Genomic DNA, 9,517 nt, shown 5'->3' with positions numbered 1-9,517 from the left:
ATTGAGACAACTTTCCAAAATTGTGAAAGCGGTGTACAAAATTTGGTGAGGACAATGGCAGAGCATGGAGGGAGACCTTGTGTAATCGATTTCCAGATGTTTTCACATTAGAGTCTATAGACCAGTATTTGTACCACTTAGCGATGGAGGGTCGATGATGCCTCAGTCAAATAGATCGAGACATAAACTCATGTGACACAAAGTGGGAGGGTCCTGCTATAGACGCCAGGGTCACGTACAACAAGAATGCATGGTGAGGTTACAAAGCCAAAGGAGCTACCTCGACCTCCCTTCCATCAATGCACCCATGCCCCCAAGCACAACCACAACCACAAGCACCAATGCACCCATGCCCCCAGTCAGATGCTGCATTACATCCACCACAACCACAAGCACCAGTGCACCCACGTCCCCAATCATATGTCGCATTCCACCCAACGCAACCGCAAGCACCACTGCAGCCATGCCACACATATGCACCAGTGCATCGACCACAACATGTCTTTCCCCATATCCCTTTTTTCCAAGATCTTTCATACCCAAAAGAAGTTCCTCCTTCTTTTTCATATCTCCCACCACATGCATGATCACATTTCACAACATCTTTTGTGCCTCCTACCGCACGCACAGACCAGTTTCCATCTCTTGCATTTTTTCCTATACCACAAATGCACAATCTATCTACACAAGTAGATACATTCCCATCTCCTTCATTCTCACCTACACAAGCACCATGCACATCACATGGCTTGCGTGATCATGTAGTAGTGCCAAGACCCATGCGGCACATATTGCTTCAACGAGGAGACATCCGACTCATGCCTAGTGTAGCTGTGGGCATAGGCACGAAAGGAACAGTCAACATGTGCAATATTCTTGTCGCTCCCTTTGATCTGCACAAGATTTATGCATGTAAGGTGTTAAGGGTTTCTGTGCCCGTTGATGCATTGAAGGCCAGAGCATTGGAAGAAGCCACATGCTTGGGCAATGTCGTACATCTGGGCATCATCTGAGCAATAGGTCTAGTCCATGACGATAACCCAATGATACTATTTCCGTTCTAGAATGAAATCATTTGGAAAGATGGCTAACCTACCTCGAACATGACGAAAAGTCACCATCTCTGGTGTTTCATAGAGATGATGCAGAAATGCTTGCTAGAGCTCCACAGGTCCGCTGTATTTGATATTTTAAGTGCACTAGTTCGCACTATTCATTACATGCACCAACACAATGTCCTGCATAATGATTTGCATGCGCAAAACATTATGCTACACTTCTCGGAGTCATCCGAGGAGGTGTATCTGGGCATTTGTGATTGGGGAATAATGACCCCATGTAGCACTAGAAAGCACTATCTCGCATTACTCAGTGACAGCCCCAACACTGTGCGGAGCTCCATTACTAGGTTTTGTCATGTTGCTCTAGAGTGCCTCTGCACCAATCCCCCACCTTTCGATGTTGCATAAGATGTGTACGCCATGTCTCATCACATGCTAAAAATCTTGGACATTTGTGCACCATCGCCAAGTACGAGACCCGCAAAAGCTCTAATCTAGCATCTATAACAATTTGCAGTTCAGGGAAAGTCAGCCGAACCGAATAGACGTCTAAGTACTGCAGATTTTTGTGGGGTTTTTGACATTGCTCCAAGATGTGGTATACAGCTTAGTCCAAACCAAGGACTTAGACCAGCCAATGACTGAGTCTTTCTTGGACAGGATGTAACATGAGTGACCGATCATGGAACTTGTAACATTTTTTGTTTTATATATCATCCAAGTTTGGATCCACTCCATTGTTCAAGTTTGTATATTTATAGTGACATGATAAATGATGCGATAAGTAATGTTTGAATATTGTTTGTATAAGTAAATGATGCGATAAAAATGATGATCCAATTGTCAAATATGATAAATGATGCAATAATTAATGTTTGAATATTATTTGTGTAAGTGAATGTTGCGATAAAAATGATGGTCCAATTTTAAAATATGATAAATGCTGTAATAATAAATATTTAAATATTCTTTGTATAGGTTTAATATTGTTTAATTGTTTAATATTGTTCAAATATTTAATATTATTTGTGGTTACAAATTAATCCTATCTTGTTGTCATTTTTTAGGCTAAGTATGAGCATGGAGGGAGAGAACTTAGAGATCATTCTCCCATAGGATCCTCCCCAACCAGAGCAACCTCCAATCCAAGAGGGCCCACAAGGTGCTTTTGTGCCTCAAGAGGCTGATTTAGCAAACCAGCTAAATTATGCTGAGGCTTAGGCTATCTTACAAGCGCAAAGATGCTGGGCAGAGAGGCGCTAGGTACTTTTGCTGCTGGTCAAGTGGATGACTATACCATGCAAGGCGACCCGGTCTCTCTTCGACAAGTACAAAGACTATGTCCATCAGAGTTCGTAATAAGAAACACCTTGTTTCTTCGTTCAAGAAGTGCAAGGAATATATATGCACAGCCCAAGTTGTCAGACTTGTGGCACAAAACCCTAGCCCACATCCTTCTCCAACGATTCATAGAGGTGGAAGGAAGCATCCCCAACAACCAGCAAATACCCATGTACTTCATTCAACAGGTGTACGTCTTGCATCGACGCGTGGATTGGAATGACAAGCATCACTTGTCAGAAATAAGAAAGGGATGTCCTGCAGAGCGCAAGCGAGCAAGGACAGAGAACAGAGAGCTCGTGTCTCAGAGACCTCGTGTGCTAACTCCCCAGGCACATAGTGATCTTGTTGACTTGGCCACATCTGCCATACCTCTCCGTCAACAAGGTGTTACTGCTGAGGAATTACAAGATCACGTTGCATCACAAGCCAAAGAGATCGAGGACCTGCAAGCACACATACAGACATTGGAGTCTGAGCTTGCACGCTATACACAATCCTTTGGAGATTTGGATGCAGCGGAGGATACTGATATTTTTTATTTTGAGGACCTCACTGTTATAGATTTGCAGGGTGCAGGACCCAAGCACTCAGGGAACGGTAGATGTGGATCCTACTACATAATTATGTACATTGTAAACTTCATATATAACTTTATAATACTCTTCTTTTGCTGCAATGATGGTTCAAGTGATGTGAGTTAAGTGATTCAAGTGGACTAAGTAATATAAGTAACTTAAGTGATTTAAGTGGACTAAGTGATTTAAGTGGACTAAGTGACTTAAGTAGACTAGATGATTTAAGTGGACTAAGTAATATAAGTAACTTAAGTGACTTAAGTAATTTAAGTGGACTAAGTGATTTAAGTAATCTAAGTGAACTAAGTGGTATAAGTGATTTAAGTGACTTAAGTGATTTAAGTGACTTAAGGGATTTAAGTGGACTAAGTGATATAAGTGATCTAAGTGAATTAAGTGGTATAAGTGATTTAAGTGGACTAAGTGATTTAAGTGGTATAAGTGATCTAACTGGACTAGGTGATTTAAGTGACTTAAGTGATTTAAGTGGACTAAGTGATTTAAGTGATCTAAGTGAATTAAGTGGTATAAGAGATTTAAGTGGACTAAGTGATTTAAGTGGTATAAGTGGTATAAGTGATCTAAGTGGACTAGGTGATTTAAGTGATCTAAGTGAATTCAGTGGTATAAGTGATTTAAGTGGACTAAGTGATTTAAGTGGTATAAGTGATCTAAGTGGACTAGGTGATTTAAGTGACTTAAGTGATTTAAGTGGACTAAGTGATTAAAGTGATCTAAGTCAACTAAGTGGTATAAGTGATTTAAATGGTTTTCTATGGATCAGGTGGACTTGTAAAGTTAATGCAGAAATATTAAAATATATCGACGTGAATTAGTGCACATAATAGCTAGATCAACCCTTGAGACTTGAAAATAAAAACTTTGATTGTGCATATTCAATTATTCTTTCGAACTTTTTGATGTTGCCTCCGATGTTAAAAGACTACAACAATCAACTTGGAGCAGTAGGAGAGACTATGAACCCTGCAGAAATGGTTCAAGTAATCCTGAGAGGGATACAAGAATCTAGTCTAGAGTATTGCCATCCAACGGCAAATTCCAACACTGGAAGAACTTCAATCAGTCCTACTTGGTGAAGAACTCAGGACACAAGCAATTCAAGCACGAAAAGGTCATTCTAATGATCAAGCACTCATAGCTTTAGACAGAAGCAGAAGCAGAGGCAGAGGCAAAGGTAGATCATATTAGAGAATTGGTAATCATCAGCAACAACGTCATCATCAGCAAAGTCAGCATCAGCATCATCCTCAGCAACATCAGAATCAGCAAAGAGGAAATCATTCCAATTGAGGAAGATTCCAAGGACGAGGGAACGCATCCACCAATGTGTCAAACATCCAGTGCAACTATTATCACAAGTTTGGACACTATGAAAGAGATTGCCATGCAAGAAGCAGTACGACCAAGGCGGTCAATCCAGAGGGAATTTTTACGGCAGAGGAAATCATCGTGGTGGACATTCTAGTCACAGTCATTTTGCAAATGAACATGGGAATATGTTTCTTGCAAGCGAGGAAATGCAGCAAACTGATACATTGTACCTAGACACTCATTGCAATCCCAAAGAGGATTTCAGCTATCAAGTCGACCAAGCGGAATAGGAGCCTTGGTATATCGACAATGGTGCATCATCTCACATGACAAATCATCAGGAATGGTTCACAGAAATGAAGCCATTAGAAGGTCAGAAAAATGTCATCTACACAGCAGACAATACACCAAATCCAGTTCAAGGGACAGGTGTTATCCCTATAAACAATTTCACTGGTATGAAAGGATTGGTGAAAGACGTACTCTATGTCCTGAAGCTCAGTAAGAACCTTTTGTCACAGTAGGTCAAATGACAGAACACAACTACTGAGTCATCTTCGACGGAGATGAATGCACTATTAGAGACAAAATCTAGAAGATGTCACAACTAGAAGCAAAAGGTGTCCAAGGAAGGATGCTTATACAGAATGCTAGCTACATTACCAGATAAGCATGCCATGTTAGCTCAACCACAACACATGCCACTATCTACAAAATGGCACAAGAGATATGGTCATGTCAATTTCAAGTACTTGTTAGATCTCAGAAATAAAGGGGGAGAGGAGAATAAAGGGGGATGAAGTGGCAAACACAAAGGTACTACAAGGGAAATCACATCACTAACTAGTGGTGGCATATTGTTAACCAATCAATTAACATGCCCCCCTTCCTGATCTTGGTCCAGTCCTCTGGATCATTCAACATTCATGGTTGTTGGAGACTTGTCAATGAAGATCATGTAAAGTAGTCTTTCTTGCACTGGGCTAAATCTTATTTTGGTCCATTGCAGCCGAGAGATGTAGTGGCTCCTTGTTATGATTGATGGAAGTATGGATGAGTGATTCTTCTAGAACTAGCACCTTAGGGTTTGAGTGAGCCTAGTTGAGTACTTGTGACTATTCAAAGAAGGAATAAAGGAAAATGAAAATCTAAGGGGTAAGTTATTATAGAGGAAGAAGGTGTTAGTAGGGATTGATGTGAGATCCTAATGGTGTTAGTGTTCGCAGAGTAAGTAAAGTGCATTCTCATGCTCCTCTTAAGTCCCATATTTGATTTGAGTGAGACTTCTAATGGATTCTGATCAAACTATATCTTTGTCATGCCATGTTTGGACGTCTGGAGTTGTGCATGACATTTTGTCTTGCTTCTCTACATTGAAGTTTCTTTAAAATCCATTTCATTGAGGGCTTTTCTTGGGAGTATTTGAGCCCAATAAGGTTGTGGCACCATCTAGAGATTTATTTATCCGAGTCATCAAATTGAGAGGAGTCTGATAATACACCATGCAAACCCCTAAAATGAGGACTATGGCTAAAGAGGTTTATAGAAGGGGGATACTAGGGAAGGCTTCTAAGCTAGAACTGAAAGACAAGAAAAATAAAGAAAAGAGGATGAGTAGAATTTAGATCGTTAATGATGATGTTAGTAAAGGAATGTGAAAAAATCTTTGAGGGTCACAAGAAACTCATCCAAACCCATAATGGTGTAACTACCTTCACCTTGAAGTTGAATGCATCCTCGAGAGTTTCTTGTGGAGAACTACTTGTCGTTCCATGTGTGAACTCAAATTCAAGGCCCTGATGACTTAGGCATAAGTCAGTGCCTTGTTCTATTTTGGCTCTACTAATAGGATTTGTTGTTGATGCTGATTGGTGCATTGACTTTCCATAGTTTTTGTTGCTTATCTTCCCGACCAAGGAGCCCTTGGGCAGATGTAGTTGTGATTTGTTGAGTGTGCCATATTGAGGACCGAAAGAGTATTGACTGCCTATTTTCACCTAGGACTTCCACATGTGAGCAGAGAGGTAGGACTTCCACATGTTATAACTTTATTGCTCTTTATGGACACAACTAGACCTAGCACTTGGAACTGAGTTCCTATTCACCTAAATTGCCTTAGTACTAGGTGAGTGTAGTGGCATATTGGCCAATTGTGACCCAAACCTAGCAAGAACATCATTTTGTAGACAACCAAAGGAATATGAATTGTATAGCTATTCGGGACCTCATGTAAGTCTAATAATCACTTTGAAGGAGAGTCATTACTAAGACATCACTAGAGATCTTTGTTGGTGAGCAGTTGTCATTCCATTGGCAGCAACGTTACTTGAAGTTTTTGAGATCCTTCATTGCAGCAGTAGGTTCTTGTGGATCTACTCCATTTTTAGGAGCAAGTTCTTGTGGATCTACAGTTGGCATGTTTCTTGTTGTCAGTGTTGCAATATTGAACATTGCAATCTCCCACATGTACCACTTCTATGATAGTCATCGTAATAAAGTGATATATGTTCTATGTATCAAATGCGAGTAGGATTGCAATGTCTCAGAGATATTTTGCTTTTGTTGAGCCCAATTTTCAGTAAGAAAGTTGTTAGGGATGAAGATAATTCTTTGTTCACATTGGAAGGTTCTTGTGGGACTTCGATTGTGATGGGCATTACTTGTGTGGCCGATTCATGCATAGCTACCCTAATGATAGATGCCAAATTTCTTAGTCAGGAAGGTTCTTGGGGCTCGCAACGTGGATTCAGCTTTTGTCTTGGAAGGTTCTTGTGTTACTGTCTATTTTTTCACGACAGGTTCTTGTGTAACTACCAGTTGCCTTGAAGATGATGCAATAAATTGACATGTCTTTTGATAGACTTGCGGTCGAGCAGGTTCTTGTGTTACCGTCTCCCTTTTTGAGACAGGCTCTTGTGTAACTACTCAAGAGGAAGTAGATGAATTCCTTTGCATATGATCCTCTTGCATTGGTGCTTTTCCCTTATCCTTGCAAGCAAGTTCTCGTTGTTCTTTGCATCTTTGCAGAGTAGGTTCTTGTGTGACTAATACTAGTGCATCTACACTCGTTGATGCTTTTGTATTGATAGAGTTAGGCTCCACTCTTGCTTTTGCGATGGTATACATTTAGGCTTAGGGCAAGCGTGGATGGGTGTGGATTGTTTTGGCGAGACTTGGGTACCCATATATAAGAGTTGCCAAGGTAATATCCCCGGGCGAGTAGTCTTATGGGAACCCATTGGTAATGTACCTTCCTTGTTGGATGGTGTTGTCTTCTTCTTTGATGTTGAGGTTTGTTGTTTATATGAGGGGGTGGCTGGCGATGGTGAGGCTCGATGTTTAGAGGAGGGGGTGGCTTTATATGCTGAGGTTTCTTTGGAATAAAAAAATATGATTCACCCTCAAAGTATCCTTGAGCCTTCAATAAATCCTTTCGGGCCCATATTTTCTTAGTTTCTCTTCTTCTTTGTTTTCTTTGTTGGGAGGTTCTTGCCGACATTGAGAAGTGGAAGTCGATGTTAATGTTGGTGCTTGAATGTTGGGCCCGATTGGTAGTCCTTAGCACATCTTATTGGGTTGAATCATCACCAAATAATCCTTTGTAAGTGTCTTGGATCCAGCTTTTACCAAGAATGGTGGGTTTCGTTAAGGTACCTACTGTAGGAGCTATAAAAAACTTGCAAGGCACAATGTAATTGTCCTAGGAAACATTCAACATTAAAGAATCAATAACCTTAATAGAGGTACCCTCTATGGACTGAATTTCAATGAAAGTGTACCTGGCCAAGATGATTTAATGTCTCGCAGGAGATGAAGTTGTTGCTTGCTTGCCAATCTGCCATGGCCTGTATTCGGCATGTTGCACTTGCTGATGTCAGCTCTACCCAAAGTTGAGAAGAAGTCATATCTATCTCATTAGGATCAATGGCATTGTCAATTCTAGCTACTTCAAATTGATTAGGTAGTACTACATTTATGGTGTAAAAAGGTGTAATGGAGTTAAGTTGTTCATCATCAAGGTGCATCATCCGAGTGCCCTCAGTAGTAGCTAGTAGATCTATTGCCGCCAGTGTATGCATTCAATGAAGTGAGTCTTCTAGTTTTGGTAAAGGAGTGCACCAAGGTTCATCAATGTTGAGATATCGAGCTCCATTCGCGATATGCCAGGGTGACCGTTGTGTATTTATGTCACCGACTTGTTAGCTGGAGATGCGGTTGGTACACCGCCCACGAATAATAGCTAGATGACAGCTATCCTTATCTACTCTAGTTTGTGGCTCAGTTAGTATGCCACCTTAGTTAGTTGAGTTTGGTTTGAGACCCACATATAGGGTTCTTCTATTTTATTTGTACTAGAGTTCTTTTGGCTTTCACAACTAAGAAGAGGAAAACTGTTTTCAGCCTCCACCTTTGTGTGTATTTCCCCATTGTGATTGTGAGAAAGCCTCAAGTGAGACTCCTTCCCTCTCTCCCACTATCTTCACAATCAAGACTCTTCTCATTGTCCTCTTTCTCATATTTTTTAACCAGCTTTACTGGCACAGACCTATTGGTGGTATCTAATTCAACTAATTCAACTGCAAATAGATTTTCAAACCTAGTGTGAGCCTTCCATGTTTGGAGATCAACCCTCACGACTTTTTGATCTTTCCTTAGATAAATGTTGTTGAAGTGCCAATCATGGATCAATCCTGCCATACACAAGAAAGGTCTCCCTAGTATAGTCTCATACCCAAGGTTGTTTTGGAAATCCATTACAACAAGGCACACCTGATATGTGAGACCAAAAGTTTTGATTCTAATGTCCTTGAGTACTCCTATGGGATGAGCCATGTCTCCATCAACTAATTTAACTACCAAGAAAGTACTCTCTTGGTCGGGACTTCCCCATGTTTCCCAACATTGTTTCGTGATGATGCTAACACCTACTCCTCCATCTTAGATTTCCATAGCTTTCTAAGCGCGGAAGGAGATGGGTAACACTGCATTCGTGTCTTCACTCTCAAAGTATTGGCCCAGTTTGTTGATTGGCACCCTTGGAAGGTCTTGAGCTTGATTGGGAGATTCAACATTCTCAGGATTATTGGATTGGGGTGTCACTATTTACCCATTCATCGAATCCGAGAGGTATAGGATTACCCCATAATAGTTTCGTGATGGGCATCTTGATCTCAGTGGACACAAATGAGGCTAATCCTACGATGT

This window comes from Dipteris shenzhenensis, chromosome 2, assembly GCF_047967505.1.
Source record: "Dipteris shenzhenensis isolate YYH24624 ecotype China chromosome 2, Dip_SZ_1.0, whole genome shotgun sequence".
NCBI lineage: Eukaryota > Viridiplantae > Streptophyta > Polypodiopsida > Gleicheniales > Dipteridaceae > Dipteris > Dipteris shenzhenensis.
Note: the sequence above shows the minus strand (reverse complement) of the source record.